The following is a 14,393-nucleotide window of genomic DNA, read 5'->3' on the forward strand; positions in this document are numbered from 1 at the left end:
AAAGGTTAGATCTCATTGCCCCCAGCATTATAACGTCAGGGATGGCAGACACATCCAAGCAATAATGGAGGAAAATGGGTTACTAGATGCTTGGAGATTTATTCATCCACAGGCAAGGAAGTGCATATGCTACTCGGGAGCCCACAATAGTTGGTCCAGAACAGAATACTGGCTTACCACCAGAAACCTCGGAACTTGGTTGAGGCAGAACCTGGTTGAGGAAGGTAACTCACTTGGCACGTGCTGATTTGGACCATTCACTTGTGATGATGGTCTTCTTTGCCTCCTGAAGTAGTTTCCCTATACGCCTCCTAGAGCCTTTTGCCATATGCGCTGTTAGATGAGGAGTTTCGCAAAGAACAAGGTAGGGAGGTGAAAGATTTCTTTGACAGGAATAAAAACTCAGTATCACAGATAGGTGTAATTTGACAGCCTTCAAAGTCACCATCCTAGCCCTTTGCCTTGCCCAGAGCGGAGCGATCTTGAGTTCAATTAGAGCTAGCCTTAGGAAAATTGAGGCCCATCTTAAAACTCTGGAGGAGAGATTAGGAGACCCTTCTGACCTTATTATTGCAGGGAAAATGTGACGGACTAATACTGATTATCAGGAAAATGCCAAACGTGAATGTTTGTTTCGGAGGAAATATTACAAAGTCAGACAGTACGGCAAGGGGGAAAGACCGGGGCACACATTAGCAACTATTATAAGGAATCCCTGAGGCACTAACTCTTATCTTGAAGTCTTAGACGAAGATGGCGCCACAGAGCGAGACACCCCAGACATACTCAGAATATTCTCAAGATACTATCAACACATCCATTCTGCGCAAAGGTCACAAACAATTGATACCGATACATCACTGAAAGATGTTGCGCTGGGCTGGCTAAGTGATGCTCAAAGAGAGTTCTTGTCTGCAGATACAGAGTAAAACTAAATAAGAGAAGCCATCGAGCAGTTACGCCCTGGCCAAGCTCCTGCCCAGACGGGCTGTCAGAGGATGTTCATAAGATGAATGCCGGTCCCTTGGTACCAATATTTACGGAAGTTTTTCATGAGGCACAGAGGAAAGGTCTGCTGTCTCCTTCGATGTGAGAGGCAAAGATTATCACGCTGCTTAAGCCTAGCAGGCCAGCTCACTGCTGCGACTCTTGCAGACCCCTCTACCTGTGATGTTAAAATATTAGCTAAAGTTCATGCTAATGGGCTAAGTCCCTTGATGACTTTTCTGGTACTGCCAGACCAGTCGGGATTTATTTCGGGGGGGGAAGGACGGGGAGCACTACCTCCCATAATCTATGCACCTTATTTGCTCTCATGAAAGACAGACCCTGAGCTTGTGGCCGCTCTGGTGTTCCTCAATGCCACAAAGGCTTTCGATTCAGTGGAGTGATACTACTTGACGGAGATTTATGCACCCGTTTTTGGCCTGGATCAGCCTGCTTTACTCTCAACCAACAAATGAATGGGTCCTCTTCAGACCCCTTTCGTCCTGAACACAGTACCCTGCAAGGATGCCCCTTATCGCCATTACTGCTTGGCTGGCTATTGAACCTTTGGCAGCCAAAATCCACCAGCATCATCACAAGCATGTTATTATATACCCCATCAGACATATACTGATCTCATTGTATGCGGTTGATATTACATTATACACAGGGCTTAGTTTGTAAATAAAAATGTGGCGGTGCCCAAAGCTTTCCTCTGAAACATGCGGCTGCTGCAATTAAATGTGCGAGCACAGAATAGTGAGGCAGTGTAATCCTGAAGCCATCTTGGGCCTCTTTAATCTATTTACAGCAAGTCCCTGCCCTTTCAGCTCACTCCTGCAGCTTTCTGCTTTCTCAGTTTGTGAAGCTTTCTTGCTTTTCTCTTCCTCAGTCTTTCCCATGTTTCCTTTGCTTGTAGTAAATGCTTGAGGCAGAAAAATAAGTGCCGGTCCTCCAAAGTAAGTGCCAGTACCCCACACTGGAAACCACAGGCTCAAATTAAGCACTGACTATACCTCAGGGAACCACAGATTAGTCTAACTGAGGTATTGTGCATGTTTGGCATTTTGGCAACTAATAAGGTATTCAAATTAATTAGGAGAAAGCCTACCTATTCCTACTCACTCCTGCAACAGAACATTTTCAACCGAACTTTCCGCTCCAATGGTGTGACTCAAACCTCAAATATCTAGGTATTGTAATAACAAGGGACAGGGGAAAAACTGATCCTCGCTCACTATGGTGTAGCCTTAAACATGATTGCAGATAGAATCACATTCTGGATATTACTGCCCCTATCCCTAGCAGGCCACATCTCTCTTATGAAGATGGCCATTCTACCAAAACTGATTCACCTATTGCTCAATATTACTTACTCACCAGGCCGGCACTTTTTCAACCTCTTCAAAACACAATTGATTAGGTTGACTTGGGCGGATAAGCAGCCACGCATATATGGGATGTACTTACACTACCCTTCTTGAAGGGCATCCTTGAGGCTCTAGACATGGAACTCTATTACTTATGACCCCCAAGCGCACTATGGGTCAAGCCTCCCCCCAATATGTCATGGCAATCGAGCAGGGTTACATGGTGCTCCTCCCTAGTTTGGCCTATTTAGGTGTGCAAGACAAACTGGGTACTCCGGATTCCGCTGTAGCATGCACAACTGCAGCATGGGAGAAAATGGCTAACAAACTTGGCAAGCCGCTGCTCTATTCATCCCTTGTTCCATTACCCTACCATTATACTTTGCCTGTCACTCAAAAAGCAACGTGTAGAGCCACACTTCTTAAAGCTGGACTCCACACATGGGGTGATTTTTATGAGGAGGGCTTGTTTCTTGACAGTGAAGGCGTCTTTGCTGAGACAAGCTGACCCCCACTAAACACATTTTATTACAACAGATAATGACAACATTAAAGAAGTTACTCCACATCTCCCTTATGAATCCCCAACCTTCCATACACTACATATCTTGCTAGCCTCAACCCGTCCTGGACATTTGGTCTCAATTCTAGATCACTACACAATCTGAGTCACCAGGCAGCATGGGGATGGCGTAAGCTCGATGGGAATTGGAACTCGGCTTAGAACGTACAGATAAACAGCAGCTATATTGGCCTTAGCAGACTGGGCGCATAACCTCAAACAGTAGACTAAGAATTATTAATTTTAAAGTCTTACACCAAATATACTACACACTTGCCAGATTATATAGATATCGTCTACATCCTGATAAGAGATGAGATATGTGGAGCAGATTTTATTTTACATTTAGCTTGGGAATGCAGCTCTGTTCAGGTATTTTGGAAGAAGGTTGCAGATGTACTGTCTAGCATGACAAAACAGGATTTCCATCTAACACCTCTCCTGGCCTTATTGGGGCACACTGAGGATATAGAGGGCATCTACAGGAAGTATGCGACAGTAGCACTTCTTCTGGCCAAGAGAAGAGTAGCATGTAGGTAGGGCATAGGTCGAACGCCTAAATTCAAGAAGTGGCCACAGATCCTAATACCCTGAAAAGATCAACTCATCATATACGCAGAACTCCTCCCTGCAAGCTCGGGATATCTAGGAACCCTTACAGGCATACATACATGCATACATACACACTGACACGGTCGCTTGAGGGAACAGGAGAAGACAACCCTCACACTAAGAATCCAACGCACTTAGAAAATTACTTTGGGTACTCTATTCACCAGATTTGAGCTACACAGCAAATTTTGCCACTTGTTGATGATCTACTAGCGGGGACTAATGACCCTCTCTGCTACAGATGTGGTACTAGGAACACCCACCTGTTATTAAGCTAAGAATCACCTTCATATACTTATTCAGACAATGGAGTACTACGCCATCACACTGATAACTCAAACAGGTTATACACCATAATACCAACACGTCTATTTATGCATGTAGAGATGATAGAAGGTGTATATTATGTTACTTCCTGATACTTAATTACTGCATAAAGACTTTGTATGTTATGTGTTAGACTAAACTCAATAAAGAAAACTAAAAAAACAACAAAAACAAACACTGGCTATGGAAACAGTCTTCTGACTGGCATACCCAGGAATTCACATAGCCAAGCTAAGAGCAGCACTTAATGTTGGAGCCCCAAAATATATATTGATATCTCCTTCAAACTGATTACTCTCAACTGGTTCCACGTACAAGCTAAAAGCCAATTCACACTAGCCTGTGTTATCTGCAAGGCTCTACACAAAGGAACACAAAACTACCTGCTAAACAAACTCACAATGTGAAATAGATGCTGAGAACTCCAAACCGCAGAATCTGAGACTTGAAACCCTGTGCTCTTTAGAATCAATGCTTCTCAGGCAATGCAACTAAGATGTGGAATTCTACCTCACCAGTTTTAAGAACTCACGGCCAATGAAATTATACAATTCTGTGGTCGCAACATTTTTCATATACTTATGGATTTTCTGCATTGGCCATATTATCCATAAACTGCTGCTCATTCTGCAGATTTGAGCAACAAAAAAAATTAGTTTTTAGCGCAAACAGTTCAAACGTTGATAAAAATGTTGCAAAATCTGTTTGTGTGCATTGGAAGGCCCTTCTCAAAGGTTAACCACTCATCTTTGGCATTTCGTTGTTAAACTGATACTGAGGTGAAATCTTTGCCCAGACGGTGCTCCCATAGTAAAAATAAAAAAATTAAGTAATACTATTTAAAAAAAAAGTGTTGCATTGTGCTGTATAATTTGCCTTTTCTTGCCGCATGTTGTTGTCAACCCTGCTGCATTATTTTGGTGGCCCTGCTCATACTCCCTCTTCAAGAAATAACATAAAACTCTTCTCTTTCACAAACGTTTTCAATCACGAACCGACTCTACTCTGCTGCTACTTATGATGTGGTCTTCAGAATCCGGATAATGACTTTGATGAAAATCTGTCCTTTATGAGTGACCCCACTCTTGAGAAGATCACACAGTGAAGTGATTCTTGCTTAAAGCTGCATCTTAAGTTATTACAATGTGATGTTGCGGCCATTATCCACCCCATTCCTGATACGAACAAAAACACCAATAGTATGAATGGAATTTTACAGGAAGAAATTGAGTTACGAGGGAATTTAAACAAGAAACAATTAAACTTGCCAGATACGCTACGCAACAAGTCAATTAATCCAATTAGAGAACAGCATATGCTTAAGTGCAATTAAAATACAAGAAGTCCAAGATTCCAATCGAAATTGCCCTCTATTCTTCATCACATATCAAAAAGCACATGGCATTCAACGTGTTTCATTACTTGTAACACAACGGAACTTCATCAGGGAAATAGATTGTGTGTACTTTTCCAAGGCAGGTTTAGCTAGTAATCTTGTGATTCCGTTATCATAGTAATGCTCCAGGTGAAAGGCTAACACAAGGCCAGGCTTATTGTAAGAGTTTTGAACCCAGTGCTGGATTTGCAAACCTTCTGCTGTGACTGGTGAACCTTCATGGGATTTCAGGATTTGCAAATCCAGGCCCAGGATTTGAAGAAACTGAACTTATAAAACAAACGGTGCGCTAAAGCTGCTCTTGACTAATCACCACTGTGCATGGCTTTGGGCCTGTGCAGCCAGCGTTGGATGACTGTAAGGCCCACTACAAAAGAGAGGACTATGAATGTAGCATAGTTTACTGGTACAAGTACATGTAATTTAACTACATTTTGCTTTAAGATATTTATTGGTGTAAATGTTGTCATATCATAAGAACTGCATTTGGTGTGCAAGTTATGGGTTATGATCCTAAGTACAACTTGTGAATTTCAGTAGCTTTTTGGTTTTAATTTGCGGTCATGACTACAATTTAACTGCGGTTTTATAAGTGGATATCTGAGTTTAACTGTATGTTTTTATTACCAAAGGTAATCATAATGTCACTTTAACCTTCGCTTTTTTCAGTGCATATATAAAAAATGAAAACCAGAATGTATGTATTGTCAGGTATGCATGTAATAGTCAAGGATGAAAAATCTGACTAGGACATTAGCACTAGTTCTTGCAATCCATGTTATGATTTTCTTTGCCTCATAAGCAGACTGAGGAGATGGTAGTTAAGGTTCTTCTGCACTCCAAGATGTACCTGGGCAGCAAGAAAGGCTACAGCACCGATGTTGGACACCATTCTTGGAGCGTAAAATTCAGTAAAGCTTTTAGTGACCCAGACATCAGTAGAAAGTGACGATTTATGTCTCATGTTTGACATCCTAACGTAGAAAGCAGCATGGGCACGCATATTAAACGTACCAATGTTTTAATTTTCTGGAGGTCACAACTGTGCCTTCCTTATTTCATAACATTTAAGCGAAATAAAATTGATTTTAAAGTATAATTTAAACTCTGGACAAATTGTGTGTCTTGAAACCGATTTCGTTTTCTACAACAGAGGATTGTTTCAGCTCTGCTGAAAAAGGATGGGGCAGCTGGAAGTCTCCTGCTCGCCTCTTTACTTAATCCTAGTTTGAGAGTTTGACTGCACGGATATGTTCGTTTTTTCCTTGAGTTTTTGTATGTATTTTCTCCGCTGCTGGAGAGATTGCTTGTGGAATCTAAATTCATAACAAACATCTGTCTGTTGAGCTCTTGGCTTGAATATGTTGTACCGTATGATCCATTTTATAACAAGCCCATTAAAAGATGTACAAGGCTTTGTGAAAGCATACACATATGTGAATGTTACATCTAAATTCATGGGAAATACATTTTAGTTTATTTGTCTATTGGCTGAATAAAAACTAGCGACTCGTGTTTATTAGTCCTAAGTTACTAACCAATACTGTGATTCAGCGTCATCATTTTGTTGAGAATGATGCTGGATGTCAGCAGTGCAGCATTCCCACACACTTTCAAATTCAGCATCATCTGTTTGAGCCAGTCACTCAAAGTTAAGCTGCATCACCTGGTTCCATCACAACTGTGAGCAAAAGACCACAAACTTATGGAAAAAACATTGCCTCGGTCCTACCTGATTTTTTTTTTGTATCTTTCAGGGGCCGCCTATGAATTTACAATGTGCCGATACGCTAGCAGCGTCTTTGCTTGTCTAGAGCCCCATGGGGCACGCCGACTGGCCGCGCGGCTCTGGAGCTCGGCCAGCGCGCGCTCCGATGATAGTATTCAGGATAAGGCCAATGTTGGCTTAGCTATGACGCTTGTTGTTCTAATACTGTAATACACTATTGTTCACTCGTGGTCGCCTCGGTGAGATAATACACTGACAAACAGCGTTTCCTGACAGGAAGTAAATTCCCACTGTGTGTCACCGGATTACAGCCAAGATTACTGCTGAAGCGACGGGAGTGTCCATCTGCGACTGAACAACAGTTTATTCTCCACTCGTTTTTACCACTATTTTTGGCATCTTTACGTGCATCAGTAGTGTCCATGTATTTTCACTCAGTAATTCGTGAGATGGCTTGAGGTTCCTGCTGCCCGTCAGCGTAACGGTGAAACTGGGACAATTACGCGATTAGCGCGCACATTTCACTCACCCTGCCAGCCGGCTCGTATTTCTACCGCGGCGTTAGCTCAGAATAGCAGTTGAGGCCTGTAGTCTAGGGGATTAGTGTGGTCCACTCAACCCCTGCCTACGAGCTGTTAACAAAAAGAGTAGGTTTAAAATAATCCTCCAGCAGCAAAAAAAAAAAAACATCGCAAACTATAAGTATTTAAATTTACATTTACCTTAACAAGTTACATTCGTAAATCACGCATTATTCGCTTTCTTGATAAGACTGTGGCGTATATGTGAAATAATATATAGTGGAGTCGCGCAAAATGATGACCCTCTCTCCTGCAAAATGAAATGAGTGACACGTGAGTCTCTCATATCTCACAGATATTCATTAGCCTTGGGCTAAATGAGGCCCCTTGAAGGGCTGGCCCACCGCCCCCCCCCCACTGTAACCCCCACCACCTCCCAGCCACACCACTGTCCCCACCCCCAAAAAAGGGTATGGGAGCCCACCTTGGGCCTGCATTACGCCTCTAATTATATTACTGAGAATGTGTCAACAAAAGACGGTTTCTAAATGATGGCTTGAAGCAGCTATTCTCCGCCAAGTAGGGTAGAAAGACAACACACGCTCCAGAATACTATGTTGCTGTGCAATAAAGTGATAAAAGCAGTACTGGTTGAAAGCATCTCATAAAATTGCAAGAGCACATCAACAGTACCAAAATGACGTGTCACAGCGGAAGCTATCTGAGCAAGATGTATTTGTCTAAGGTACATTAGGACAGGTTTACACAGTACTATAAAATAATTAACTTCAGTAAATCCATTCTTATAAATACATATCACACAAACATCGGTGAAAGAGCTAGAAAAGATCCTTCCAGTAGCACCTAAAATAAAAGGCCTGTTTGTTCTACCTTTTTCTAATAAAGTCTATTTAGTTAGTTTAATTTTTTTTTAAAAAAAATACGTAGTTCCAAACCACAAAATAGTTCAAAATGCAAATATTCGCTTTGGTAACCTCCGAGGTCCGACCGTGTGGTTATGGGCATCGAAGACGCCTGAATGAGCTATCCCCTTTTTTTTTTTTTTTTTTTTTTTTTTTTTACAATACATAAAAAAACATTACGAATTACCTCCCTTACCGTATCCGGTTTTGGTGCCTTCGATTTGTGGCAGTACTTTAAAGTGACAATTGCAAATAAGAGTAACCTCCAAACCTCCTTTTCTTGTGAATGGAATCCCGCTTCTGTGACCACGCTACTTGCTGGCAGGATGTAAGGTGAAAGTTCATCTCCCAGACTGCTTCCTCAGCACCAATCACAGGCCAATGGGGAAGCCCACTTGTGTCACTGTCACAATGAAGAGCAGGAAACGGCGGACTGTACCAGAATGGTAGAACAATACTAAACTTTAAAGCCAAGTATCCACTTCCGAGAATAATTAATAATTGCTTGGGCTGGGGGAGGTCCAGAGATAAACAGTGTGCTTGCTCTGAATGCTTTTCCAACAAGATGGAAACTGTGATTAACAAAAGGTCACTCACTTCGCTACACAAACTGTTTGCAACCAATGTCAAGGCCGGCCTGTTTGAGAAGAGTCACAAATACTGCATGTAATGCCCACCATGGAGACCGCGTGAACAAAATACACATTTCTCACCCACACAAATGGAGTGTGGGCTAATGAGAGCTTTCTTCCAGGCAGGTTTAGCTAACCTATAATCAAACGTTTTAAAATACCAAAAGATGTTGGCAATATAACTGAATGCATGATTGCATCAAACCGATGGGAGGTCTGCAGCTAGATAGTCTCTACCAGAAGAAATCTTCAGTGAGGAATCAGTGGCTAGGCAGAGTTTCTATAAGAGAGTGTTACTGAAGGTAACTAACTTGTTCTCATAAAGACTTTGAGCCACCGATTCCTCAACTTTTGAAAAGATACCTATGGGAGGTGGGCTGGAAATGGCTGCAAATGGACTCAAACCATAATATCCTGCAGAAACGGATGGGCAAGATGCCAAACCCGACAGACTTGGCTGTCAAGACAATAGCATATGGATGGACACCCACATAGCTGCTTGGCAGATGTCTAGGACTGGGAAATGGCATGGTAGTGAAGTGGTGGCAGCTTTGGCCCTGGTGAAGTGGGCTCACAACCCTTCCTGAGGGTGCTTATTTGACTACGCATAGCATATCTTAATTTAACGTAAGATCCAGCACAAGATATGCTTTTGCACAGCCTTTTTTACTTCAGCAAACCCCTCAAAGAGGTGATCGTCCACCAGTGGTCTTGGGTGCAATCAATGTGGAAACTGACTTCTCTTTTGAGGTCCAATCAGTAGAGTCTTTGCTCCTACTTGGAGGGTTGAGGCACAGCATAGAACACTGGCAGAGTGATGGATTGATAGATGTGGAACAACACCACAACTTTCTGTAGAAAGTATGTTGTAGTTCACAGAACCAGGTTGCAGGGGAAGAAGATGGTGTATGGCTGTGGAACACAGACCCTTAAGCTCACTTGTATGCTGTGCAGAAGTGATGGAAATGAGGAGCACGGTTTTAATGGTAAGAAGCAGCAAAGGACAGCTGCGGAGCAGCTCAAATGGAGTACACATGAAATAATTAAGGACAAAAATGTGATCCCACTAGGGCATCACAAACAGATGATGGAAAAGTTTTGTATCTCTTTCAGAAACGTATGTATGTATTTCGCATTTATAAAGCGCATTCTGGCCAAGGCATCTAAGCGCTAAGCAACAGGAGTGAAGTGGCGGACAGAAAAGACAAGAGGAAGAAGAAAAGAAAAAGTTAACGAAAGCTACTGATGGAAAAGCCAAATTTTTAACTGCTTTGTAAAGGCTAGGAAATTATGTTCTTTCCTCATCGTTACAGGAAGTTCCAGTTTCAGACAGCAGCCACTATAAACGCTTTATGATCCTATCTGGCCTTGCAAGTCCGCGGAACATGGACCAGGTAGGAACCTGTAGATCTAAGCTAACAACTTGGGACATACCAGCGAAGCCCAATGACAAGTCTTTATACAAGCGCAGCACTGAATACCTATGTGTCAGACATATTGTCTTGAAGATAATGCGTTTCTTAACAGGTAACCAATGTAACTGTCTCAGACTGCCACTAGCCAGAGCTGAATGGGGAAGATTAAGTATTAAGCATGCAGCAGTATTCTGGATTAATTGAGGTTTGCTGAGCGAAAGTTTATCAATGTTAAGCATTACAATAATCTATTTTGGAGATCACCAAGGCAAGGGACACCATTATTCTGAGCTCCTCTTGTAAGTAAGGAAAAACGTTTTTCAGAATTTTGAGAATCCAAAAGCAGGTTTTGGTGATGAAATCACACCACAATTGGTCATTTAATCATGCAACTGTTAAGAAGGCAGAGAGGGCCAAAAAAAAAACCTGTACTGTGCCCACAGCAAGGCCTTTCAGGGCCAGAAACAAAATAAAAAAAGAAAACAAACCAAAACAGACAGGTTGAGTGGAGGGGGTCAACCTGGCAAGTGGCACACCAAACCACACATTTGTCCCAATGCCAAGTGTATACATTCTTTTGTTGATGAATGCCTGGCTGCCAAGATGACATCAACCACCTCTGAGGGAAGGTCAAAAACATTCAGCTGTCACCCCTCAAACTCCACACATGATCATGAAGTTGTGAAGGTGCGAGTGCATAGCCCTGTCCTGCTAGGTCCTCTTTGAAGGGCAGCCTGGCGGATGACATATGCTCAAGCCCAGGAGTTCTAGATAGACAAGTTACTTCCCTTCAGTGATACCTTATTTGGTACAGACTCTATTTAATCACATATTCCTCACATAAGAATATTCCAGAGGCATTAGACTGGATCTGGAAACTCTTGAGGAGTACTTCTGGGGTGGAAGGTGGCGTTGATTGGCTCAGCACTGACACTGTCCATGTCAGAAGTGACATCGCAGTACCTACAAAAGTACCACCCAGCACACTGACATCCGTTTCTTTTACAAATGTTTCTGTGCCAAAGAAGCAGAGCCAGATTAAAACCAATATACCAGTGTGCAGAATCTTGTAGGATATTTTATGGGGGGAGCAGAGTTTGCAGAGAGGGGAGGATGAGAGACTTCCAACGGCAGATTCATCACCTTAGAATAGACAACCTAGCAATACCTCCACGGAGGTAGGACAGCAAACCAGCTTGATCAAGAAGTCCTGGCAAAATGCCCGCAATGTCAGACCTGGCTGTCAAGGTAGCTGTTTTGGTAAATGTGTGTAGAAGCCCACCTAGCTGCTTGACAGATGACCAGGACAGGGAGCATGGTGAAATGGGTACACAGCCTTCCAGGCAGTTGTTTCTTCACCAGTGTGTAGCTGAGTATACTACAAAGCACAATCTAGTGGGAGATGGTGCACGTTTGAACAGCCATGCCTTTCTTTGCTCCAGCACACCCACTGAAGGGCTGATAATCTATCCAGTGGTTCTTAGTGCAATCAATATAAAAGGAGAGAGCTTTTTAGGATCTAGGCAATGGAGTCTCTCCTCTTCCTTGGAGGGGTCAGACAGAATGTAGAAAGCCGGCAGAGTGATACGCTGGCCAAAAGGGAAGAGGATGAAGGTGGCGTATGGATGATTCAAAGAGAGATTTAAGCTTGCTGCCCACCCTCAAAGGTGAAAGCCACCAGAAATGCAGTCCCCACCCCCTGACATAGGTGAAAGCTACCAGAGAAGCAGTCCTAAGTGTGAGGAGCACAAACAACACGAGTGGAGCGGAATGAAAGCAATACAGATTAGGGAGGCAAGAATGAAATTAAGATACCACCAGTGCATGGCATGGGTAAGGACAAAAAAGATGCTGCAAACCTTTAAAGAACACAGTCACAACTGGTGACGTAAAAAAGGAAGGTTGGTCCAACAGCTGCACAAAGGCCATAACGGCCAATAAATAACCTTTGACAGTGCCCAAGGCATTGCCTTGCCGGGCAACAGAAAGGACAAACATGAAAACCTCCGACAGTGGTGCAGAAAGAGGTTCTACCTGGTGTGTTTGACAACTGGGCACTCGGGTGCCAAAATAGCATCATATACTTCAGGAGGAAAATCAAACACTCAAATGTTGCTGCTCAATCTCCACACTCAAAGTTGAACAGTGCACAAGTTTGGGTGCAGTACCCTGCCCTGTTGCTGCAACGGGAGGCCCTCCCAAAGGGTCTGCTAGATTGGAGGAGCAGTGCTCAAGCCCAGGAGGGCTTGATGCCACACTATCCGAGCCCAATCCACAGCCAATTGGATGGCTTTGGCCAGGTCAGTCCATATCGGCTTGAAAACTCAGGGCAGCAGTGATATCAGTCGAAAGGCATAGAGGAGCGCAGAGCTTCACTTGAGACCAAGAGCCGCCTCGGAAACTCCAACACGCAGAAGCAATAATATTGCATGTTCTTGGTTGTGGCGTACAGATCGAGGTAAGGCTCGCTGTCCTGTAGAAACAGAGTGTGTGCCACCTCCACATGCAGACACTATTTACGATCCAAAAGGCACTGCGCCTGCTGAGCTCATCGGCCTTGGCATTTGAAGAGCCCATCACGCTCTTAAAACTAAGAAAAAGTCCTTGCGCTCAGGCCAGGTCCCAAGAAACAGATCCTATCAGCACAGGGTCCCATGCCCCCACCCCTCCTTGCCTGCTGCAATACCACATGGTGGTTGTGTTGTCTGTGAGCACCTTGATGGTAGGAAGGCTTTCTGTACTAGATGGGTAGCTTGTAGTTCCAACAAACTGATGTGGAGCCAAAACTCCACCGGAGACCAGAGTCCTCTGATCTCCACCTCTCTCAGATGGCCTCCCCAAACTAGGAGTGATGTACACGTCACTTATTGTGGGTTCTGCTTAGGGAAGGGAGAGGGGCCTGCTGCTGACTCGGTCAGGATTAGTTAGCCACAGCTGCAGATCTTTTGCAGTTCCATCCAATATCTGGACCAGGTTGGAGAGCTTCCTCTGATGCTCTACTCATTGGGACTTCAGAGCCCACGCATATGCCAGCAGGCATGCTTTTCCAGCAGGATACAGGACACCAAGAGGCCATGAGGCCCAGCAGCCTCAAAATCCAGAATAGTGGCTAACACATCAGTATATTAGCCTGAATACCTTGGACTCGCCACTCTGGAGAGTAGGCACAAATTTGCACTATGTCCAGAACAGCTACAATGAAAGGGAGCAACTGTGAGGGAGTCAGGTGCATCTTCGACATGTTCATAGAAAACCCAAGCAATTGCAGGAAATCTGTCACAGTTTGAAGGTGTGAAACAGCCTGGGAAGAGCCCACCATCAGAAGTCAGTTGTTGAGCTAGAGAAAGAGCCCTAACCTTCGCAGACATGCAGCAACCACCACCATTGCATTGGCGAACAGTAGAGAGATGCTCGTGAGGCCAAAAGAGAGCACATTGTACTGAAAATGTTCTCGGTCCACCAAGAACTACAGGTAACACTAATAGGCAGGTAGGACGTGAGTGTAGAAGTAGGCGTTCTTCAAACCCAATGCTACCACCCAGTCTCCGGGGTTGAGGGCAGGCAGAACTTGAGATAACGTGAGCATTTTGAACTTCTTTCCACAGGAACAAATTGAGGGTGCTGGACTAAAATAGTCCGAAGGCATTTGTCCTTCTTGGGCATCAGTAGCAAGAATAGCAACAACGTCCAACATTTGGCACTAGCACACTCTCAACAGCCCCTTTGGTAAAAAGGGCTTGGACTTTCTGTGGCAAAATGGAGAGATGGTCCTCAGTCAGTCACAGGGAAGATGGTGGGAGGTACCGTGGGGAATAAAGGAAGGGTAAGGCATAACCTTTGCGGAAAATCTGCAGAACCCGCTTGCCAAACGAGATCTCTTGCCGACCCAGAATCAGTGGATTCTGTCTCCCATCAGGTG

General features: G+C 43.8%; 1 protein-coding gene across 13 annotated transcripts in view; it reads right to left on the minus strand.

The window, feature by feature from the left end:
• The window catches only part of ADD3 (adducin 3), a 300,537-nt gene that overhangs the window by 154,969 nt on the left and 131,175 nt on the right, over positions 1 to 14,393 (minus strand). The window contains exon 3 of one of the 13 annotated variants that reach the window (XM_069239416.1): positions 7,513 to 7,615. The exons of the other annotated variants lie outside the window; for them this stretch is intronic. The gene's annotated coding sequence lies outside the window, so the exon portion shown is untranslated. The remainder of the gene's footprint in view (positions 1 to 7,512; positions 7,616 to 14,393) is intronic. 13 annotated transcript variants of the gene reach the window in all.

This window comes from Pleurodeles waltl, chromosome 6 (genome assembly GCF_031143425.1).
Source record: "Pleurodeles waltl isolate 20211129_DDA chromosome 6, aPleWal1.hap1.20221129, whole genome shotgun sequence".
NCBI lineage: Eukaryota > Metazoa > Chordata > Amphibia > Caudata > Salamandridae > Pleurodeles > Pleurodeles waltl.